The sequence below is a fragment of the Schistocerca serialis genome, chromosome 2 (assembly GCF_023864345.2).
Source record: "Schistocerca serialis cubense isolate TAMUIC-IGC-003099 chromosome 2, iqSchSeri2.2, whole genome shotgun sequence".
In the NCBI taxonomy this organism is placed as follows: Eukaryota; Metazoa; Arthropoda; class Insecta; order Orthoptera; family Acrididae; genus Schistocerca; species Schistocerca serialis.
Window position 1 is genome coordinate 235,001,326 of NC_064639.1, and position 25,568 is coordinate 235,026,893.

Here is a 25,568-nt window from a genome sequence, read left to right on the forward strand (position 1 = left end):
AAGATCCGAAACGACGCAGCAATTTAGCAACTTGGATAATCGGACACGCGGCTAATTATAAAATTAACAATGGATCACCCGTTTTCAACGATTATTATTCATATGTACATGTAGAACATCAAACGACAAGATTCCCTAAGAAATATTATAAGATGTTGGGTAATACAACAGTTTAAACTTTGAATTTATTTGCGGTGGTTCTGCTGTTTCAATTTTTATGTAGATTCTGCTCTGCGAACAGGTCAGACCTAGGAATTGAGACGGTGTTCTGTTTTATGCCATGGATGCACTATTTTAACCTAATTTAACCTCTGTGATTCAACTTTTATGTACATGCATGGGGTTTCCTGTTAAGAATGTTAATTCTGTTTAACTTCTTCAACAATTATTAATTTATAGCTTTGTAGATGCACCGGAAGATGTGTTTCTGTCCCGAAACAAGGTTGATCTTTTCTTTTCGCAAATAGAATATAGCTGTTGCATCATTGAAGTTGAATATCAACAGTTGCGGATGTCCTGTCAAGAGAAACACGTGGCAAGTAGCCAAGTTTCTGGGACGGCATGACAAGGAATCAGCCGAAACGTACGTGTTGGAAACCTGACAAACCAGGACGGAGGTTACAACTGAACTAAGACTTTGGATCCGGCATTCGATTTGGTAGGAAGTCGCAGGCAATCTTCTCGATGAGAGCTATAAGACGCTGAAATAATATGCGTTTCATGGTGTAACAGTGTGGCCTCCCAAGTAAAAAGGAGTAACAGATGAGCATCAACGGTGGTAGCGGATGCCAGGAGTAACAGATGAGCATCAACGGTGGTAGCGGATGCCAGGACTCGAACCCGGCTATGAATTACCACCGGATGCCAGGACTCGAACCTGGCTATGAATTACGGCGTTACATCAAGAGTCCTCGCAGTTGGTGTGTGCTAACATATTTCAGAGCAGCTGTATCAGTCGTCGTAATATCGTGCAGAAAAATAAAATAAGAAAGTAGGCTGAATTGCCGAAACTGCACTACTAATCAAAACCTGAGGAGAACGTCGCTTAGAAAATTCTTATAAGACGTATATTTGATTATTGTACTCAGCCTTTGGCCTTTATCTCAAACGATTAACAGAAAAGTTAGAGAAGCTTCAACGATATGTAGTTTCGTTACGAGGCCGTGTATTGTGCAACGAACTCCAGAAGCAGACTCTACAAGGGAGGACCACGAAGAGCGCTGGAATTGCGCGAGTGTACGCTTCTAAGGAGAGTCGAGCAATATTTCGCTTCCTTCCACATGTCTACATGTTACAACAGGCGGCTTTTGGGCGAGTGTTATCCTGTTGGAACACACCCCCTGGAATACTGTTTATAAATGGAAGCACTGCAGGTCGAATCACCAGACCGACGTACAAATTTGGAGTCAGGGAGCGTGGGATAACTGCAAGACTCCTTCTACTGTAGTACGAGATTTAACTCCAGATGTAGGTCCAGTGTACACAGACAGTTTGGTTGAAAACACTCATCTGGCCTCCTCCTAAGCAACGCACTGTTGTCACTGGCACCGAGGTAGGGCCAGATTTCGTCAAAATATACAAAAAACCTTCACCCTGCCCTACAGTGAGCTCTCGCTTGACACCGGTAATGTCTGAAATGGCGGTACTTTGGGATTAGTAGAAAGCACGCTACAGGAGCTCTGGCTCGGAGCCATTCTTAAAGTAACTGTTGCTGTGGTGCCAACAGCCGCTCAATTTTCTAGTGCTTATGCAGTACGGTGGGAAACAGCCGTACGCCAAACGCAATGGTCTTCCCTCTCGTTAGTGCCACGTGGTCCTCCAGAGCCTGGTCTTCTTGCAATGCTACATTCTCATGACCACCGCTGCAAGCAATCATGTACAACGGCTACATTCCTACCAACTCTTTGTGCAATATCGTAGAAGGAACATCCGGTGCCCCGTAGGCCTATTGCACGACCTCGTTCAAACTCAGTGAGGTGTTGGCAATGGCGTCTTTGTCGCTTTAAAGGAATTTTTAACTAAGAGCAAGTCACCACGTCCAATCTCAAAGGTAACTAACATTCACGATCGTTACAGCGTGAGTCGGCCGCCGTGGCCGAGCGGTTCTAGGCGCTTCAGTCCGGAATCGCGCTGCTGCTACGGTCGCAGGTTCGAATTCTACCTCGGGCATGGATGTGTGTGATGTCCTTAGGTTAGATGGGTTTAAGTAGTTCTAAGTCTAGGGGACTGATGACCTCAGATGTTAAGTGCCATAGTGCTTAGAGCCATCTGAACGTTACAGCGTGTATTTAAAGCAAACCTGATTTGCATCCTCATAAAGGCACTGCTATCGCCACTCTATGTGGCTGGGTCAAAATTTGAACAGACATCATCACTGAGATGTAGAAACACGTCTACCAACTTTTTAAATGTCCCACTACTCCTTCTCGGTGTTATGATTCTTGTTCCTCATACGTATGTACTTAACACTTGAAAGGTATGTGCTAAGGTCTGATCAGGGTTGATCCAGAAAATAAAGTCGATAGTTGCCAACTGCAAGGTGGAATGAGTATAATATCTTTGAGCAGGAGGATCTTTGATGGTTCAGAGAGCCGGGTGCACGCAGTAAAAAAACTTGGGGGTCGCAGCTAGGTGCCCAGAGGAAGCTTCAAGGTAGGATTCGCGCTACGCAGTTTTCAGGTTGTACACTGAGCAAACTTTAGCACGTTAATGGGCGAAGCTATAAAATGATTTCAAAATGGTTTTTGTTAGCTGATGTTCAGAGTTAGGATTTGTACGCCCACGTTTTGACATAGTAAGCGTTTTGTAAAATTTTTTGTAAGAGTGATTCGTGCTATATATATATATATATATATATATATATATATATATATATATATATATATGTGTGTGTGTGTGTGTGTGTGTGTGTGTGTGTTTAAATCTAACAGCCTGAATCATAATCCACATCCTTTGCTGGTATTGAATATGAAAATGAGTAGTCAAGTAAAGATACCCACCAAATGAAAAAACGTAAAGAAAATAAGGACTCTATGCAATGTATATGGGCAGTTCATGGTTTGAAATCGATTGTGGTATAACTAAAGTTATCAGAGCAAAGTTATTTCAAATAACTAATTTTATGCCATTTCACAACTGATAATATTCAAGTCAAGATATAATTTCATTAAGTAAACATCAGCGCCAAAAGTTAATTTTTCAGTACCATCTTAATGCCATTGCACAAACGGCATTATCCTCTTGAACTTGATTACTGAGTCAAATACATTACTGGCAAGATGGAGGAGTGCACGAAACAAGTTCGCAGACGCAGTCAGATGCAGGTTTGTTGAATAATTATTTTGGAACAATTTTATCCTTGATACTTTCACTAATTAAAATGGAAACAATTTTGGTTAGATACTTTCACTTTTAAAGAAACTTTTTGGACATGATACATTCACACTTCCACATCATATATTTCCGAAGAGAAATAAAATGTGAAAAATGCAGTTGGCCAGGGTTCAAATGGCTCTCAGCACTATGGGACTTAACATCTATGGTCATCAGTCCCCTAGAACTCAGAACTACTTAAACCTAACCAACCTAAGGACGTCACACAACCCCCAGTCATCACGAGGCAGAGAAAATCTCTGACCCCGCCGGGAATCGCACCCGGGAACCCGGGCGCGGGAAGCGAGAACGCTACCGCACGACCACGAGCTGCAGACAGTTAGCCAGGGATGTACGTATATCAGGATGTCTGACAATGAGCATGAATGCATAATCCATGAATACATAAACTACATAAAGTTAGGTGGCCCACGTACGTTTTTTCTGCCTAAATGATAACTAGAGGTACTGTTTGTGATGGCAGACTAGATCTACAATTCTAAATCTTACACATATTGAAATATTAGACTTTGAAGGATGGCAACTGCGCCACTATTTCTCTCGTAATGTGGAAAGCAAGCGTTGCCTGCATTGACCTGCAACCTGTTGTCAGGGGTTCACACAATGGGTAGGAATACACAATCAATAAGAGTAAACAAACGTCACTTTCAACAGAAAGTAGCATTTATTTAAATTGAACATGTATGTTTTTAGTATAGAAATGAAAACTAGATGTGGTTCTAGTGTCCTGAGCACAATTGTTAGTGAAATATAGCCCACAGCAACTTCAGGTTCGCGCATAACACCCAGCTCCGGAAACGTACTCACAAATAAGCGCTAACGTCATGTCCAATGAGCCAGCGTCACCTCAACAGATGGTCGAAGCGCCCACCGTTTGCTTCAGCACACTTATGGAGGCGGCGAACAAGTGAGCACTGCACAGATTGTGGTATTTCCTCAGAACGAAAACTCCCCGTCGCTCCCCCTTCAGATTTAGTGCTAAGAGGGCTCAGTGGACAGCCAGTCAGAAACCGAATACAGATTAAGCATGAAAACGAGAAGAAGTTGTACTGAACTTTGAAAGAAAAAGCAAAATAGAAACAGTCAACGGTCCAGGCACAAGAAGTGCAACACAGAGCAGACTGAAAGAGCGGCGCCGTCGTGGCTAAGTGGTCACGGTATTGGATTGCAAAGAGGGCGAGCCGTGTTCAGAGGTCCCTCGGGCGAATTTTTTGTTTATCTTCTCCGCTGTTCGGTGTAATCATGTTTGTGTCTGTGTCGTGGTGTAACGTCCGTTTGCAACAGCGGGGTCTGACGCAGGGCCCTATGAAGATGTTAATTTTGCAAAACTACTCCATTAGCGGCCGGAAGGAAGTGAGTTTCGAATGGGAACCGCAGTCGTTTCATAACAAGGCGACAAGTCAACCGAATCCTCCATCGGAAAACACGTGTGTCGTACACGGCATAAGTGACAGTGCACCTACATCTACATATATACTCCGCTAGCCACCAAGCGGTGAGTGACGGAGGGCACTACTCGCGCCAAAGTCATATTTCCCGCACTCTGTTCCATTCGCGGATCGCGCGAGGGAAAAACGACTGTCTGAACGCCTCAGTACGAGCTCTAATTTCCCTTATCTTTGAATGGTGATCATTGCGCGATATAAAATTTGGTGGTAGTAATATATGCTCTATATCCTCGGCGAAGATCGGATTCTAGTATTTAGTGAGTAGCCCCTTCCGTTTAGCGCGTCTGCAGGTGTATTCCACTTCAAACTTTCTATGATATTTGTAACGCTCTCGCGATGGCTAAATGTACCAGTCACGAATCTTGCCGCTCTTATTTGGACCTTCTCAATCTCTGATCCAACTGGTAAGGGTCCCACTCAGACGAACAATACTCTAAGACTGGACGAATTAAAGTATTGTAAGCAATTTCCTTTGTTGAAGGACTGCATCGCTTCAGGATTCTACTAACAATCCGCAATCTATAGTTCGCCTTACCCGTTACTTGAGTAACCTGTAGGTTCCAAAAATGTTCAAATGTTCAAATGTGTGTGAAATTTTATGGGACTTAACTGCTAAGGTCATCAGCCCCTAAGCTTACACACAACCTGAATTATCCTATGGACAAACACACACACCCATGCCCGATGGAGGACTCGAACCTCCGCCTGGACCGGCCGCACAGTCCATGACTGCAGCTCCCGAGGCCGATCGTCTAATCCCGCGCGGCCTGAACGTTCCATTAGATATAATTTCGAATACTCACGCCCAGGTATTTGACGGATGTTACCGCTTCCAAAGACTGGCCACTTATTTTGTACTCGTACATTAATGGGGATTTTCGCTTTGTTATACGCAGTAGGCTACACTTACTAATATTGAGAGATAACTACCGGTCACTACACCACGCATTTATTTTCTGCAAATCCTCAATTATTTGTTCACATCTTTTGTGTGATACTATTTTCCTGTAGACTACAGCGTCGTCGGAAAACAGTCTAATGCCGCTGTCAATATCATCAACCAGATCGTTTATGTAAAACGTAAAAAGCAGCGGACCTATCACGCTGCCCTGGGGCACGCCTAATGTTACGCTTTTTCTCTTGAAGTCTCCCCATTCAGTACGTCATTCTGCTCTCTACCAGTCAGAAAACTTTCTATCCAACTGCATATGTCATCGGGTAGACCGTAAGGGCGCACTTTTTGGAGCAAGCGACAGTGCGGAACTGAGTCGAACGCCTTTCGAAAGTCGAGGAATATGGCATCAACCTGGGAGCCGGTTTCTAGAGCCTGTTGTATATCATGCACCTCTGTTTCCTAACATCGTGCTGGTTTCCGCAGATGAGCTTCTTAGAGTCTAGAAAGGTCGTTATGTCTGAACACAAAATATATTCCAAGGTTTTACAATAAATCGATGTCAGTGAAATTTGCCGGTAATTATGTACATCCTATTTTCTACCCTTTTTATAGATTGCTATGACCTGGCCCTTCTTCCAGTCCCGTGTAACTTGACACCATTCTAATGATCTCTGATAGATGATGGATAAGAAAGGTGCCATATTTGAAGCACAGTCAACATAAAATCTTACGGGGATACCGTCTGGGCCAGATGCCTTCCTGGCGTCTAAGGATCTTAACTGTTTTACAATCCCAGATACACTAAACACTACGTCAGCCATCCTTGCGTTTGTTCGATAGCTGAAAGCAGGAATGGTGCTGCAGTCCTCTACCGTAAACGAGTTTTTGAAAGGTAGGTTTAGAATTTCGGCCTTTTATTTATCATCATCCGTTCCATAACCCGTATTTTCAGTAAGAGAAGGTATTGAATTATTTGTAGCGCTCATAGATTTTAGTTACGACCAATTGTTTTGGGGTTATTTTTAAAATCTGCAGATAAACTATTGCTTTCAAATTCGTTATAGGAATGTCTCATTGACCTTTTGACAGCTTCTTTCATTTCGCGTAATTTCTGTTTGTCAGCGGGCAGTGACTACGTTTAAAACGACTGTGCAAAATTCTCTGCTTTCTCTGCAGCTTCCAAATATGTTTGTTGAACCAAGGTGGATCCTTTCCCTGCCCTATAATTGTGCTAGGCACATATTTCTCTATCGCGTAGTGGACAATAGTTTTAAATTCCGACCAAATATCTTTGTGTCCCGCGGTGAATACTTGGAGCTGACTATGAATATATTCATTAGCAAAACTCTACGCTGTTTCTTTGGATTTTTTTGCAACTTCCACTGACATATAAGCCACAACGACATTATAGTTGCTAATACCTTCTTCTAGATTAACTTCCTCAAAAAGGTCAGATCTGTTTGTCGCCAAGATATCTAATATGCTCCCATCTGGAGTTGGTTTTCTAACCAATTGTTCAAGGTTGAACGTTGAGAGCGCTCCTGGGATAACTTCGCTTCTGCCCCCTGTGATAAACACGTAATTTTCCCAAATTGTGGAAGCCAAATTAAAGTCTCCACCTATAACTAATGGATGATTTAGATATTTATTTCCTATTTACTCAAGACTTTCCCTGAAACGTTCTGCGACGTTTGTTGCGGATGCTGGTGGTCTATAAAAACATCCTAATACAAGTACGTGTGTCATATGATAGGAATCTCTTATCGACACAAGTACGCATGGTGAATGAGTGAGTGAGATTTGCCTCCTTGACCGATTTAGGTGATCGTAAGAAACTGAATGTGATGAGTTCCAAGGAAAGGATGAAAACACAATAGTGTGTCACTTAAGCTACAACAAATAGACGCAACAGTTTCAGAATCTCACAGTTTCTCTTTGCGCTGTCAAAACCTGTGTTTTTAACCTTTTTGAAGTTTCGTTCAGTTTTAGAAATGTTCACTCTTGAATTCCTTTGTTGTAACATGGTTCAGACCCGTTTATTTATTGTTCTCATTTCTGTGAGATGTCTATGTGGTATCTCGCCTGCTCTCGCTATTCATCACATTTACTTGCGACAGTAATGTATTCTTATCGTATGACTCACATTCTGTAACCAGTGTATAGTATGACAACTGCTAAGACTACGGAAAGAGAAGAAACATTACAGTGACCTGACGGATAGTTCATAATGTCGTGAAGAAAACGTGATCTGTATTCGGTTTTTGACTGGCTATCCATTGGGCCATCTTACTAATAAACCTGAGTGTGGTGTGATTGGCAGTTTCCCTTGTCAGATACAGCCACACATGCAGCGATAATACGTTGTAACATGCCATCTTCTGGTGTCGTTGGGGGTTAGAGGTACACACTGCTTCACTGTGCACCAGAGAAAGAGGTCTAAAGGCCCTACGTCAGGGCGACGGCTTGGCCAGCTCACAGGACATCCCCGTCCTGCCCACCCATTTGGAACCACACTCATAAACGCTTCTCCGATCCCATGTCTTCCATGAGGAGTAGTACAGTGTCATTCAGAAGTGCTGGATATCGCCGTCAGGTTAATGTTCTCTGTTAAAGACAGGGATCTATGACACGGGTCCCAATGATGCTGCTCTAAACACTGGCACCCCACTGTCGCTGATGAGAAGCCGAGCGAAGGCTCTGAGTAATTTGCGCGGACCAGTAGTGCATGTCCCGCAGATTCACTTGACCATGATTTGTGAACGAAACTTCTGTAAACAACGTATCACGTAGTCAGGATGACACTGCAGCCGCTGAAGTGCAAAACTACAGAATTTACTGTGTTATTCGAACTCATTAGCGTTCAGTTGTTGGCTCAATGAGATATGATACGGATGGAACGTACGCCTATGCAAAATTGGCCACACAGTACTAAGGCTTTTTCCAAAACCACGTGCAGATTGTAGTACACTCGCCTCAGAACTGTGTTACTACTAAGATGCTGGATAGATGCTGAATGACAGTAAACAGTTTAACGTACATCCATTGGCAAGGACAGGGTATTACTGAAAATAACACTCAGAGAAATCAGCACGAAATAATCAGCCATCGCTGACGAGAACCGCGTAGTCGTATCAGGATTTACGCATAGTACGGGCCGTGGAGAAAGCTTCCCAGCTGCTCTGAATCGAAATCTGCAGCCTGACAAAGGAGAGGCGGTCTTTTGTTAAATCTCTTTTATGACGGCTTCGCTCGCTGAGCTTCCCCCTTTACTCTCGAAGCAGATGCGGGTCTCGAACAACTGGATTTATTGCGTACTGCCGTAACAAGAAAACCTATCGAACAACATAGTGACCCCTTCCACGTCTCTTTCCATGCTACCACACGTGACAGGTTGCGTAGGTAGAGGACCTCTGCACGAAACAAGCAAGTTTACAATCATCATTTCCTTTCTGGGGCTATTGGCCATATCGTTGGCCCGAATGCCTGTCGTTAGTTTTTTATTTATTTACTGATGCATTCATTTTGGACATTCAGGTTGTCTTGTCCACCTGATTAGATATCGTTAGAAGTTTGTCATCTGTGAAGTACATGGGGTGGACAAAAATGTTGAAAAACTGCGAGAAATACATGTATGCATGTATGCACTATTTATATACAGATTCCGCCATGCGTGCAGGCTGCATTGTTGTGTTTCATCGCGGCACGAACGGCACCTGTGTGATGTCCTCAGTACTTTGCATAAGTCCTAGTAGCTGTGAGTGCGTTAAGACGCAGCTAAGTGAATTCGAACGTAAGCCAATTATTGGTGCTCGTATGGTTCCGTGGCTTCCGTATCTAAGGTAGTCCAGGTGTTTGGTATTTCAGGAGGCACGAATACAGGGAAAGTGGAGAAAATCATCCGCTAAGCCACAACGCGGATGAAATTTTGCGTGGCAGAGACAAACGATCATTGAAAACGATTGCGGCAAAAAGTGAGAGGGCGGCAGCTGCTAAGTCCCTTTCGCGGCTGTTAGGTTTCATTAATGTAAGAGGTTTCATGGCTGATAAGTTTTATAAATACCTGTAAGACAAAAAAGAAATAAAATCACACAACACGAAGGAATTATCCGAATGGTACGAAAATCGATTAAATACGAGGGTCATCCACAAAGTAAGTTCCGTTTCTATTTCTATGCGCGGCAGCGCTACCATAGCAGTTCCGAGGATTTGCGGCAGTTATTCTGACTCAAGGAGAAGACATGTTCACCATTTTCAGAACGCTGCTGCCGACGTGTGCTTTGTAGTGGTTCTTTATAATGTCAGGTGTAACTGAAAATGCCGCCACGTGTGAAATCACATATGTGATTCGTTTTCTAAATGCGAACAAAGTTAAACCAAAGGAAATTCATCTGAAAATCTGCCAGTTTACGAACAAAATGCTATGAGTGATTGAATGGTCATAAGATGGGTCAGACTGTTCAATGAAGGACGTGATGAAATGCTTGATGGGGAACGAAGTGGACGCCCGCCTGTGGTTACTGATGAACTGGTTCACACAACTGAAGTTAAGATTAAGCACAACCGTAAGTTTACACTTAGTGTCCTTGAAAAGGAAGTTCCGCAAATCTCACGATCACTAATTCATGAAATTGTTACTGAAAAACTGAAATTTCTAAAACTTTACTCACGTTGGGTATCCAAAATTCTTTCTGAACAGCATAAAAAAAGAAAAAAAACTGATGGGCAATGCACTTCAGCTTTTGACATGCTACAGTGAAGAATGCGATAGTTTTCTTTCTCCGGTAGTCACGGGGGATGAAACTTGTGTATCGTACGACATCCCTGAAGCAAAACGGCAATCAATGGAATGGAGGCACACTTCATCCCCAACGAAGATTAAGCCTAAGCAAATCTTGACACCTCGAAAAGTCATACGCACCGTTTTTTGGGCCAGAAAATGCATTTTGCTGATTGATTTCTTACCTCGAGGCCAAACAACCAGTGCACGTGTTTACTGCGAGACCATTAAGAAATTGCGCCGCGCAATAGAGAACTAGCGCCGAGTATTACTGTCAAAAGGTGTTTTTTTGGACGATAATGGCCGACCTCACAAGGCGAATGTGACCAAACAACTCTTACGGGAATTTCACTGGGACGCATTTGATCATCCTCCGTACAGCCCGGACCTCGCTCCTAGCGACTTTTATCTCTTCTTACACCTAAAATCTGTCCTTGGTGGACAACACTTCAACGATGATGACGAGCTGAAACAACGTGTTACCACATGGTTGAATACACATGCGGCAACCTTCTATGAAGAAGGCGTACAAAAACATGTGCCACGCTATGACAAGTGCCTACAAAATTTCGGAAGCTATGTAGGAAAGTAGTTTAACAGTTGTAGATTTTTGTACAGCAAATATTTTTTCTGTATCTGTACACGCGTGTTTTATATAACCTCGTATACAGACAAATAAATGATTACAATTTAAAAAAAATGAATTACTTATTCAAGACAAAGAGGTTCACAAATTTAGCACATCACTAGCGCGTAGGTCTGCATCTGGCCGTTTTGGAAACAGTTATTCGGCTTGGCATTGATTGATAGATTGTTGGATGTCCCCTTCAGAGGTATCGTACCAAATTCCTTTCAACTGGCGCACTAGATCGTCAAACTCACGAGCTGATCGTAAGGGCCCTGGCATAATGTGAACGTTCTGGGTGGGAGAGAAATCCGGCAACCTTGGCAAGCACGAAGATCAGCAGTAGAAACTTTCGCCGTGTGGCGGCGAGCATTATCTTGCTGAAGAGGATGAGGAAATCTGGGATGATGTTAAAGATATGACAAAAAAACTACAGCTAAGCCTATGATGAAATATGAAGCTTTAATCTACTCTTGAATCGGACGCAGGTTACTACAGTGTACGTTCCGGTGTCTCATTATTAATACTAATTTCGTGGAGCCCAGGTGCCCCACGCAAGTCTTACAACTGGCTTGCAATGAAGAGCAAGAAAACTGGGCGCAGAATACCGACGACATTCGGCTGTGCTGTAAGGGTGCCATGGATGACAGCCAAAGGAGTCATGCTATGAAAAGAAATGACTCCTGGTTGTCGGACTGTATGGCGGGCGACGGTCATATTCGTATTCCATCGCTATCCGGGGAGTCTCCAGATACGTCTTCGGTCTGGAATCTCAATGACTGGAGTAGAACTGTCTTCTCTGTTACAGAAACTCATACAGAAGTCCCTGAAAAATTGTGTAGATGACGAGAAGACACAGTCAAGTCAGTCGCAGTCACATTCACAGTTACAGTTGGAGTCACACTCTTTATCAGGGAGGACAAAATTGTTGAGTGAAGTACCTATAGAGTGACACTTCGAAGCTGTAAAAACAACGACAAATTTGTACACATTCGAGAGAAAGCAACTGAATTTCCAGTAATTATCCACCAACATTTATAAACTTGAGTTTGTGTATGTTAGTAAAGAACGAACGCTGTAGAGTTTGTTTCTAGAAATAGCAACAAGTACTAGTGTTTTCTGTGTGTAGGTACGAATACCTTGTGATGCGGTCTTGCTCTTATGTCATTCTGACAGACTGCATGAGTCGCAACAAGTAATTGTTAGCATTATCTGTTGGTCATAATATATAGAGGAGCGAGTGCTCTCTTACGCTTTTCTCCGAGAGCGAAATAAGTGCCTAACTCCGTGAGTCACAGTGAGTGGTACTTATCATTTTCCGTGTGTCACAATATAGAGACGAATGAGTGCGCTATCGTCTTTGTGTAATATTGTTATTACAAGATTTGACTGTGTATTGCTGGAACGAGTTGCAAGCAGAGCACTGCTCTCTGATACTGAATAGTAGAGCTCAGGAATCGGAAGTTGATGGAAGCTACTAATACGTAGAGTGGCAGAATGTAATAATTGATGTGAAAAGGTATAAACTCACAGTAAGACCCCTCTGCAAGTAAGGTTTAACTATTGTGAAAAAACCGTTCATGAATTTTACACTTTAGTGTTTGCATCCTAATTCATCCCCTACGAAGCCAACTGTGGTGTCACCGCCAGACACCACACTTGTTAGGTGGTAGCTTAAATCGGCCGCGGTCCATTTAGTACATGTCGGACCCGCGTGTCGCCACTGTGTGATCGCAGACCGAGCGCCACCACAAGGCAGGTCTCGAGATACGGGATAGCACTCGCCCAGTTGTACGAACGACATTGCTAGCGACTATACGGACGAAGCCTTTGCTCTCATTTGCCGAGAGACAGTTAGAATAGCCTTCAGCTAAGTCCATGGCTACGACATAGCATGGCGCCATTAGTCTTGCATAGTTTGATAGTTATCGTATGAAATGTCTCATCAAGAACGTTGTAAACCAACAAAGAATAAAAGTTAAGTATTGAGGAGCTGCATACTTTTCTTATTAGAATTCACTACTTATCCTGTTCCAGAATTCACGCCCGTCTGCGTTAGATAGCGTGCATTTCGGCCTCCTATATCTGCAAGGTGTTGGCACATTCGCCAACACATCACCAACAACCTCTCTTCCAAAACCACCTGTGCTAAGCATCCTGGGAGACTCTCTCTCACTCACTCCGGTAGAGATCTCTCTGCAACGTCGGCCGATTGTCGCCAACGCCCTGACGCGACACGCGCGTCACAAATAACAGCGTATATAGATTTGGAAAAGTCTTCTTTCTTTGTATTTGTGTCACACTACATCGTTGTGACCCAGCAGGGAGACGCATGTCAGCTAGTTTAGATTTGTGGAAGAAACTAGGACTTCTACAATGGCCCGTCACTTGCACATGGGTAGCCAGTGAAATACGTGTGGTTAACTCTGTCTATAAAACTACGCGCTTTTACAAAACTTTATGCGTTTTTTAAATAGTTTTTCCTCAGTAAATAATGTTCATTTTCCTCTGCAAGCCTATGCATCCGGCTTCAGCAATACTTACTTTATTCCACACTTACAGAACAGGAAATACAACCCGATTTTGCAAAACTTGCAGACGCATACATAGGGGTATTTTCAAAACTCACTTTACGCTAATTAGCCCGCCGAAGACGTTAGAGGTATTCCTGAATATATACTCTGAAGACACCATAAAAGTTGTCGTTGACGTACAACAAACTGATACATGCTAAAGCTTTCTGCTGGAGAAAGGAGTGATTCTATACCCTGACGGTAGTGGTACATGAACCAAAACAAGGTATTGATAACATGTCTCAATACACTTGTTGTGAAGCAGAAGTTGGAAGAGCTGCAAATGGAATCGCGTCTCCTCTACATTTTCTCCTACACTATTTGGTCGAGTGGTTTAGAGGTATTGGTAAGAGAAGGCTGAAACATGAGCTTTCTTCAAACTCGTGCACCAACCAGAACGAGAAATCGGTAATGCTCTGTATGCTGGCACGTTTTATGCAGCGCACTAAAATGTTCCCGAAACTTACCCACTATTTTCATATTCGCAGAGCTTCATGCTACTGGATCATGTATTCTGAACAGCTGAGAAGGAATATGGGAAGAAACAAGTAATCATATCACCTTGTGAATACAGGAATATTGCAGCGAAGTTTGGAAAGGCGCTGGTGTGGAGAGAAGACTGGTTTTCCTACGATGTCTAAAGGTTTTCTAAAGATATATTAAAGTCTGCCTTGCCTTTCAAAATGATAGATATTCGTGCAATAACTCACGGACAATGATAAGATTCAATGCTATGTTAAAACGACGTACACATCCGAATCAAAGACATGTTGTGATGTCTCGAGGAGAACATTCCTTCCTTCAAAGCCATTAAATGTGCTGCGATTATTCCCAGGATAATCCATATGAGCGCAGAAAAGAAGGATGTGACGAAGGTCATGCCTTTCTTTAAAATTCCTAAGGACGCAGTGGTGTATTCTCTACAACTTTTTAGGAGCATCAAGATCATGACAGCTCACGGAGAAAGAGAAAAAAGAAACGTTATTTTAAAACTTTAACGTAAAAACAGTCATTAAATATTCATATATCACTGAACTAATTTGAGCATAAAGCGAGATTCGAAAAAGAAAACCGGTTTTTTACTCCCAGCAGTGATAAACTATCAAAAATTTTGTGTATATGCAAATACTTTCTTATAATACATTCAGAACTTTACGAAATATGCTAACATTTCCCTCTTTTTTGCTTCTTAATTAAATGTGTCTGCTGTAAAATTTAATTTTTTGCATAAAGCGACTTTTGCAAACATTGTCCTCAAATTAGGCAAAAAGCTTATATCAGGTAAGGAATTCAACAACTCTATTACCTGATGGGTACATACTGATTTCCAGGTGCGTTGTGAACATCAATCTTTCGTCACTGTAATGTTGTTAGTTTCTTGGGGCACATCTTTCACTGTACATTGTCGAACAATGGGCCCCGCAGCAACGACCCCCACGTGTTACCACGTTGACCCAACAACACCAGCAAAATAATTATCGAGAGTGGTCCATGGATCAAGGAAAACGTGATGGACGAATGACGTTTCTTTTTCCTCCAGCTCTGTTATCGTCCCCTATACACTGTCATCCGGGTGAACGGCTGCTGGAAGCATGCATTGAACCACAGCTGCTAGAGACATGCATCTCGCCACGAGTGCATGCCGCTGGGGGCAATATAATGCTGTGAGGAACATTCTCCGGGGCTTCCACGTGGCCTGTAGTAGTAATGGAAGGTACCACGGCAGCTGTGGATGACGTGAACAACATTGCGAATCATCTGCATCCCCTCATCCTTGATGTCTCCATGGCGGCAACATCATCTTCCAGCAGGATAACTGTGCGCATGACAAGTGCAGAATCTCACTGCAGGGGTTTGAGAAGCATGGTAGTTAACTCACGTTGATGTATTCCCCACTAAATTCTGCTGCTCTGGAACATGTCTGGGATGCTATCGGTCGGCAGTTCCGAGCCCACGAACGACAGTCCCATAATTTACGCGAATACATAGAAAGAAGGATCCTTTATTGTATGATTATATGATAGCGGAACAAACACTGGTAGCTGTTACTTCTGTAAAATATCTGGGAGTACGCGTGCGGAACGATTTGAAGTGGAATGATCATATAAAATTAGTTGTTGGTAAGGCGGGTACCAGGTTGAGATTCATTGGGAGAGTCCTTAGAAAATGTAGTCCATCAACAAAGGAGGTGGCTTGCAAAACACTCGTTCGACCTTTACTTGAGTATTGCTCATCAGTATGGGATCCGTACCAGATCAGGTTGACGGAGGAGATAGAGAAGATCCAAAGAAGAGCGGCGCGTTTCGTCACAGGGTTATTTGGTAACCGTGATAGCGTTACGGAGATGTTTAACAAACCCAATTGGCAGACTCTGCAAGAGAGGTGCTCTGCATCGCGGTGTAGCTTGCTCGCCAGGTTTCGAGAGGGTGCGTTTCTGGATGAGGTATCGAATATATTGCTTCCCCCTACTTATACCTCCCGAGGAGATCACGAATGTAAAATTAGAGAGATTAGAGCGCGCACGGAGGCTTTCAGACAGTCGTTCTTCCCACGAACCATACGCGACTGGAACAGGAAAGGGAGGTAATGACAGTGGCACGTAAAGTGTCCTCCGCCATACACCGTTGGGTGGCTCGCGGAGTATAAATGTAGATGTAAATGAATAGCGTAAAGTGGTGCACAGAGACCTGGTGCGACGTACGTTCGGAAATCTAGCAAGGACTTGTCGAATCTATGCCAACCGAAACGCTGCTTCATTGCGTTACAAAGGTGGTCCAACACTCTATTAGTAGGTGTTCGTAGAATTTCGACACATCAGTGTATGCGCAAGCAATACTTCATTTTACACATCAGGTTGTTTCAAAGAAGGCGAAATTTCACTAATACGGATTCCGAAAACAAATCTTGAATATTAACCTGACGCTAGGATTCAGACACTTACCAAGCAGACGAGAAGGATCTTCTGCACGGTCCAATCATATTAATGCGACCACCGCCAACGTTAACGTCAACGTGCGATGACCACTCACAGCGCTGGCAGTGGAGGGTATGTAAAGCGTGTCGGTGGGACGCCGTCCGAAAGGTCATAATCATACGCTTTCGGGCCAAGGGTGGGAACAGTATTGAAACGGCTGTTTCTAAACTGTTCGCATGCTTCCATAGTTAAAATAAGCCATGAAGCGCGCCCGGTTGGCCGTGCGGTCTAACGCACGGCTTTCCGGGCGGGAAGGAGCGCCTGGTCCCCGGCATTAATCCGCCCGGCGGATTTGTGTCGAGGTCCGGTGAACCGGCCAGTCTGTGGATGGTTTTTAGCCGGTTTCTCATCTGCCTCGGCGAATGCGGGCTGGTTACCCTTATTCCGCCTCAGTTACACTATGTCGGCGATTGCTGCGCAAACAAGTTCTCCACGTACGCCTACAGCACCATTACTCTACCACGCAAACATAGGGGTTACACTGGTCTGGTGTGAGACGTTCCCTGGGGCGTCCACCGGGGGCCGAACCGCACAATAACCCCGGGTTCGGTGTGGGGCGGCGGAGGGGTCGAGTGGACTGCGGTAGTCGTCGTGGGGTTGTGGACCACTGCGGCTGCGGCAGGGACGGAGCCTCTCCATCGTTTCTAGGTCCTCGGTTAACATACAATACAATACAATAGAAACTGTGAATGTCAGAATGGCGCTGCCCAAAACCGGAGCCGAGGCAAGGGTGTGGTACACCACGCGCCATAGATGGCTGGAGTGAACGACGGCTGCGGAGATGTGTACGGGTGAATAGACACACAAATCTCAAGCGACTGGCTGCCCAGATGAACAGAGGTAAGGGGTACCAATAGTGTCTCTTCAACTACCGTTCAGCGAACGTTGCTGAGTGTAGGCCGAAGCAGAAGACTCCTGGTTCGTGCTCCCCTGCTGACTGCTGTTCATCGGTGACGAAGGCTGGAATTTGCACGCCAGTGCCGCAACTGGACGTTCACCGAGGGACCACAGGTGGTCTTTCCAGATGAATCACGTTTTATGCACCATCGGCGTGAAACATCAGAGAGCAAATAGCCTGCAACGATCATTGGATGTGTCCAGGCCGGAGGAGTGAGCGTTAGGGTCTGGGGAATGTTTTCATGGCATTCCCTGGGTGATATCGTCATCCGGAATGGCACAGTGGATCAACACAGGTAGGTATCTATCCTTGGGGACACCTCACAGTTTACATTCTTGGTTCTAAGAGCATCGGGATGAGTTTACTATCCTCCACTGGCCGCCAAACACACAGAATTAAAACCCAATCGATGATTTGAGGAACTGCCTCGATCGGGCTGATTGCGACATGGCCGAGAAACCTAGCGCAGCTGGCCACAGTACTGTCGTTAATTTCCAGAACCTCACTAACTCTTTTCCTGCGCGTCTCGCGTCGGTTAGCGCAGCAAAAGGTAACATTCAGGCTTTCGACACGTGCTCGCGTTTATGTGGCTGTGAGAGATTGCAGGGCACTCTCACTTCTGATTCGGTGTTATGCCGGGTCATGGTCTTAGGTAATATGATCTTCATTGCAATTTTGACTTCATACATCTTGATGAAATGGTGGGCAGTACTTAAGGCTCTTACTTGCGTGCTCTAGGGAAGGAATAACGGTATATGGAAGGCGTACTACTGTACACCTTATTTAAGAGTATTTGAGTATAAATGTTACGTAAAGTCTGTGAAGAAATTTTAGAAATATTTATTACGTGGCCTTCAATTCATTTTGCTGTCTGGGATGTGAATATTTTAACTTATTTGTGTAAAATTATCATTATCTGTGTTATCGAATGTGTTATTTCATTTTTAATGTTTCAGGTAACAGTCAAACCAACTGAAATATTTCAAATGCTGTCATAATCTACTCCTACATAGCCTTAATCTGACGGTAAGAGTTGAACACAGTAAGGCAAATATTACAGGAAACTACAGATTTCTCTTGGCGGCGTTGCTCGTGACGCGCAAATTTCCTAGACTATATTAATCCAGTATTTCAGCATGAGAGCAATTAGCGATTTCCAATGAAGTTTATTCACATATTCAAACTTTAGGAAACCGGAAGTCGCTGACGTCCTCCACGAAGTGAGGAAGGGACAAAAATTCTGGCTACATTTTAGCTGTTTATGCAATAGAAATTCTGTGTCATATGGACGTTTTATTTTAATACTTCTCTCTACTATATTTGCAACACGTTTCCCAAACACTATTCACATATACCACAGAACGCACCTGAAAAATTATGTTAATGGTACGACACTTAGTTCAGGAGATATGACGTCATAAATACTGAGATACATGGAAAATTAAGTTTCGGTTAAAACAGAGAACTAATTACCCAAACTGTACTCATTCATAGTTTCATAACGAGAGCACCTAATCCTTTCCAACCTCTTCTAAACTTTTTCTCGCTTGCATGCTTACGACAGATATATAATGTACTAACTCTTTTGTAAAGTAAAAAGACATTTGAAGATGTTTTGTTCATGGGAGTTCGAATCTTTAAATAATCAGATATTTACTGGTTGATTTCTATACGAAGAATACACAAGGCAAATGAAAACGCTATGTTACACAGTAAAACGTTTCTGGGTGAATGTTTTAATACCCAGGTCATTGATGGTGGAGGAAAAGTGAGGTCAGATATCGTCCCAGAAAGCTAATAATTTTATTCTCGATTTAACACCAAATAAAATAAAATCACTATTTCAAAAAAATACTCAAGATCTCTGATACACATAAAATAGTGAAATATAACATTAATTTTATCCGAACGTTTATCGAGATGACTATAAAGACGTAGCCACTTAGTTTCAGTCCACGTAAACTTCATGTTGGTAAAACTTATTATAAGTTTATAACAGGCTTCTTAAAGATTGTTATTGAGTAGAACTGCTAGAATGAGAGCATTAATAACATGCTGAGTGGAAGACATCAGTAGCAGAACGTGGAGCATGTACTTCCTGATGTTAAAATCAAAATTTTCTTAATTTGTATTGAGAATCGATGCAGAAATATGTGATATTTGTTGGATCCCGGAAAACGTCCAGGCGACAAAATGTTAATGTTAACTGATTCAATATAGCAGGTTTCCGTATATTTTCTGCGTCTAAATGAGACCTGACGGATAAAAGCAGATGCGATTTCTGATTATATCATAAGACACACATTACATGTATTTTTGAGAAACAGTCCTGAGACCCATTGTTTCCTACTAAATTAACATACTGCTTTCCAATTTTGTACATCTTACAAAAATAGTGAAAATCCTGGCGTAAAGAAAAATATGTCACTTGTGAAAAAAGATATTGAAGTTTTATATATTGTTCTTTTACCTGACTGGAATGCAAAACCATCACATTAATTTAGAAACTTTGTATAAATTGTGGGAATCGTAGTACCGTACTAGATATGTAATGGTATACAGAGTTGTGATGTAAAACTAAATGTTTCATCTCTGAAATAAATGAAGGACACTGCGGCTGTCATTTCCACTTCTCACAGTGCTAACCTATTATACTTTTCAAGTGATTGATGTTGGATACATAGCTCAGCATGGCAGAGATATGAGGATGCGGCGTCCATTGTTCGAAATTGCTGTAAGAACACTAATTCAACGTTCTGGCAGCTCATTTATAAAAACTAAATAATAAAATAAGCACCAACGCACAAACACGTGTGTATAAGTGATCAGCGATAAGCTCCGTATACGTGCTTGCAACTCGCCAGCAGGCGCTATGTCGTCGAGTTCGTCGTCTCCGTACGCTCCGAAGCTCGAACCGCGATCCTCCGCCGCTGCGCGCTAAAATGAAACCTCGTCACTTGAGTTTGCTGTCGGGTACAAATTGATTCCACCAGCGTAGAAAGAAGAACGAGTACTCGAGGACGCAGGTGTGACCGATTACTCGCTGCATTCCTGGTAACGCTGAACCGTCGGTCCACGCATGACACTGCACTGTACCAATGAGTTCCTAAAATTCTCAAGAACAGACGTACTGTGGTTATCCTGCAGTACATGGTAAAATTCTAAACATTACACACTTCCTCCAGCCCAGGCAAATAGAGCAAATCGGTTGCTGCTTTGGTACTAGGTCCGGTTAAGGATCGCTCTTAGGCAGCTTACAAAAGCACTATTTGTGAATGGACAGTTCCTGGGAAAACCCAGAAAAAAGAAACAAGTCTTTTGGGGGTGTATCAATTTGAGGATGGCCACGTCTATAATATGTGTTCAAGGCAGATCGTCGAAATTTTTACCGTATGTGCAGAAGATGATATTCTCTGGGAATCTAAAACTATTTCGATTACATTATCGGTTACCGACTTTCATAGGTAAAAACTTAGCGTACTTACGTATATACTTTAGAGGTTCACATAGATACGATGGTTTCCCGCTTTGGAAAATCTGGGTCCGTATCAAGATACACACGAAAAACTGATTTCTGGATAGCAAAAGTATCGATTGTACTGATGGCACTTCCAAAATTTGTAGTCATAGCAAATCGTCGAAACCGTTACCGTATATTCTTACGACAACGTTCTCTGGGAGCCTTGAAAGTTTTCTCGATATCACTATCCGTTACCGAGACCCAGAGATTCAGAATTATGACACTTATGCATGTAATAAACGCTCTGAGGCGTAAAAGTAGTTTTAACAAATGGCAAGGGTTCTAAAGGACAACACGAGGGCTCGGAGGTCAGCAAACCGTACTTTTAGTCAGCAGTTTTTCACCAATAAAACTCTATGGCACGCTGTCTTTGAACAATGGGCACTTCACAGCTATACAGATATGCCCAAAGTGTTTCTGTAGTGACAAAACAGGGCTAAAAAGGGTTTTAACATTTCTGAAAAGACCTCAACATGACTGCCAAAACTTATGTAAAATTGGGAAGACTGCAGATTCAGTAAAATATTTCTATTAATATTTTTACTCTTTTGAGGCACAAATCATGCTGCATTGGAGCGGTGAGCTAAGTATCCAGGAAGAAATTTAAAGCAAATCATTTTGTGTGAACCTTCGCTCGAATTGGCCAGAATGTTCTTCAAAGCAATCTCGAACAACTGTGGCCCTGCGATATTTCGCACTGTCATATACAAATTCCATCGTTGTTTGGGAACATGAAGTCCATCAATGGCTGCAAATGGTCTCCATCTAGTCGAACATAATCATTTCCACTCAGTGATCCGTTCAGTTTGACCAGAGGACCCAGTCCAATCCATGTAAACGTAGTCCACACCATTACGGAGCACTGTGCCTTGTTGACAGTTTCGATCCATGAATTCGTGGGGACAGCACCACAATAGAACCCCACAATCAGCTCTTAACAGCTGAAGTAGGGTCTCATCTGACCACGGCACGGTTTTCCAATCGTATAGTATCCATCCAACATGGTCACGAACCCAAGAGAGGAGCTGCAGGCCATGCCGTGCCGTTAGCAAAAGTACTCTCGTCGGTCGTCTGCTACCTTAGGCCATAGACACCAAATTTAGCCGCACTGTCCTAACGGAAAACTTCGTCGTAGGTCCCACGTTGATTTCTGCGGCTATTTCACGTAGTGCTAATTGTCTGCTAGCTCTGGCAACTGTACGCACACGCTGCGGCTCTCAGTTGTTAAGTGAAGGCCGTCGAACAGTGCATAGTCCGTGGTGAGAGGTATTTTTAGCACCCTCTTGACACTGTGGATCTCGATTTACCAAATGAAATGTCCCACGCGTCTTGCTCCAACTACCACTCCACGTTCAAAGTCTCTTAATACCCGTCGTGCGGTTATAATCAGGAGGAAAACCTTTCATATGAGTCACCTGACCACAAATGAGAGTTCAGCCAATGCACTGTCGTATTATACTTCTTATTCGCAATACTACCGTCATCGATACATGTGCATGTTGCTATCCCGTGACCTTCGTCTGCTCAGAGTACAATATGTACAAGGAGCAAAGGGTAATAATAACACTGCGATACCAAGAACGAAGTGCTCGGTTTAAAAAGAATGTAAGACAAGGATGTAGTCTTCCGCTACTACTGCTCCATCTATACATCGAAGAAACAATGACAGAAATAAAAGAGAAACTGGAGAGTGGGATTAAAATTGAGGATGAAAGGGCCTCAGTGCTTAGATTCGTCGACAATGCTATCCTTAGTGAATGTGAAGTAGAATTACGGGACTAGCGGAATGGAATGAACAGTCTAACGAGTACAGAATATCGAATGAGAGTAAATCGAAGAAGGAACAAAGTAATGAGAAATAGCAAAAATGAGAACAGCAAGATATTCAACATCAGAGTTTGGGAACACGAAGTAAATGATATTCAGGAAATCTGCTATCTAGGCACCAATAACCCAAAATGGACGGAGAAAGGAGGACATCAAAAGCTGACTAACACTAGCGAAAACTGCACTCCTGGCCAAGAGAAGTCTATTGGTATCAAATACAGGCGTTGATATTAGGAGGAAACTTGTGAGAATGTACGTTTGGAGCACAGCATTGATGGTAACTAGGCATGGACTGAGGGAAAACCGTAGCAGAAGAGAAATGAAGAATTTGAAATATGGTGCTATGGAAGAATGTTGAAAATTAGGTGAACTTATAGGGAGTGAGAAGGTTCTCCGCAGAATCGGCGGTGAAAGGAATATATGGAAAACACTGACAATAAGAAGGGACAGGATGATAGGACATCTGCTAAGACATCAGGGAATAACTTCCATAATACTAGGGGGAGCTGTAGAGGGTAAAAACTATAGAGGAAGGCAGAGTTTGGTGTACATACAACAGGTAATTGATGACGTAGGCTGGAATTGCTGCCCTGATGTGAACGTGGCGGGCCGCTTCAAACGAGTCATAACACTGACCAAAAAAAAAAAAAAAAAAAAAAAGGAATGCGGATTCATTCGATGGAATTACCGTAGACTGCCATGCTGCGAAATTGTGTTCGATAAACTAGCAATACGGTTTCATTGTATGCATCGACCTATGACCGGTTTACGGCACTTGGGTTGTATTAAACGACGTTTTATTGGAGAGTTTACAGTCCCGCCCCAACAAGGGCTCTCTAAAGTTCTAAATTATTTAACATATTTGATACTTCGCGCAGTAAGTAGCGCTAGTACAGAAATGCAGATCCTGTCTGTCGCATTCTGCATCCACAGATCTCCCTTCCTATCTGAAACAGGACGCTGAACTGACACTGTTTGCTGATGATACAAGCATCATTATTAATCCAGTAAAAGAAACTCCAATTGAAAATGATACAAATAAGGTCTTTGGAAACGTCATTAATTGGTTTTCTGCAAATGGGCTTCTCTAAACTTTGAAAAAACGCAATACATCCAGTTTTCTGCTGCAAAAAGTACAGTTCCTCCAGTAAATGTAACACGTCAACAGAAGTCAGTAGACAGGGTACAGCGTAGTAAGTTTTTGGGTGTACACATAGATGAGAATCTTAATCGGAAAATTCATGTTTTCAATCTACTAAAGCGAATAGGTTCAGCAACTATTGCAGTAAGAATAATTGCCAGTTTTCAGGATATAGAAATTAGTAAGCTAACATACTTTGCATACTTTCACTCTCTGATGTCATACGGGATAATATTTTGTGGTAACTCAACATTTAGACAAAAAGTATTCACTGCTCGAAAGAAAGTGGTTAGAATAATGTGTGGGGTTCATAGTCGCACATCTTGTTAGGCATCTTTTTAAAAGATTGAGAATTCTTACAACAGCCGCACAGTACATTTACTCACTAATGAAATTTTTTTCTCAACAACATGGACCAGTTTAAAAACAACAGTGACATTCATGATTATAATACCAGAAAAAAGAAAGACACTATCCTTTACTCAACCTATCTTTGGCACAGAAAGTGGTAAAATATGCTGCTATAAAAATTTTCGACAAATTAACAGGTGAAATAAAATGTCTGACAGACAGCAGTAATAGCTAGTCTAGTTTCATAGGTGCATTTCTCGCAACCAACTAACTAACTATGTAACTAACAGACAACGTTTACACATGCAGATTGCTTTTCTTAAATAATGTGTCTGAAAACGCATTGCAGCTACAGGATGGCGCAGTTAAAAGTAGGCTGCCTCCCCTTTGAATGCGATTGCAATATTTCCAGTTCTCAAATAAACAGCGACAACAGTGGACAGTTTTATGCCATAATCAATTGTTAGCATTCTTCTGTCATCATTTCAGTTTATTTCACTCTTCGGTCTGCAAAATGACTTTCTCGATAGAGGAAAGAATCAAAATTGTGGTAGCATATGTGAAAACAGGCTCATTTAAGGAAACTCGCGAAATTTTTGGGGTCAGGTGTCCGGATAGAGGACTGCCAGCAAAGAGAGCAATACAAAGTCTGTATCAAATGTGGCGTACCTACAGATCTGTGCAATATCTTAATCGACAAATAATTCCTTTAGTTCTCATAACAGAAGGTACTGTAGACAATCATCGAAGAATTATTCAGGGTCCAAAGAAATCTACATGCAAATTGGCTCAAAAGGCGCATGTAAGTTGGAGGAACTGCAGCGGATATTGAAAGGTCTTAATGTCTTAAACTGACACGTGACGATTGTGCAGCAATTACGAAAGTATGACAGCCAGAAACGTGAAGATCACGTGGCTTTTGAATAACATATACGATGGTTCGTTAGCCCCTTCTGATTACGTCATGGTTTCATCTTTCCACTCATGTGGATTTACAGTACACGAGGCACTGGGCAACGGAGAAACCTATAATTGTGTGTCAGCAACCACTAAATGAAGAAAAAAATTTCACTATTTGTGCATAACAGGTACGTGTATCATTGGACATATTTTTTTACTCTACCCCAAACAGTGTTGGACAAATGG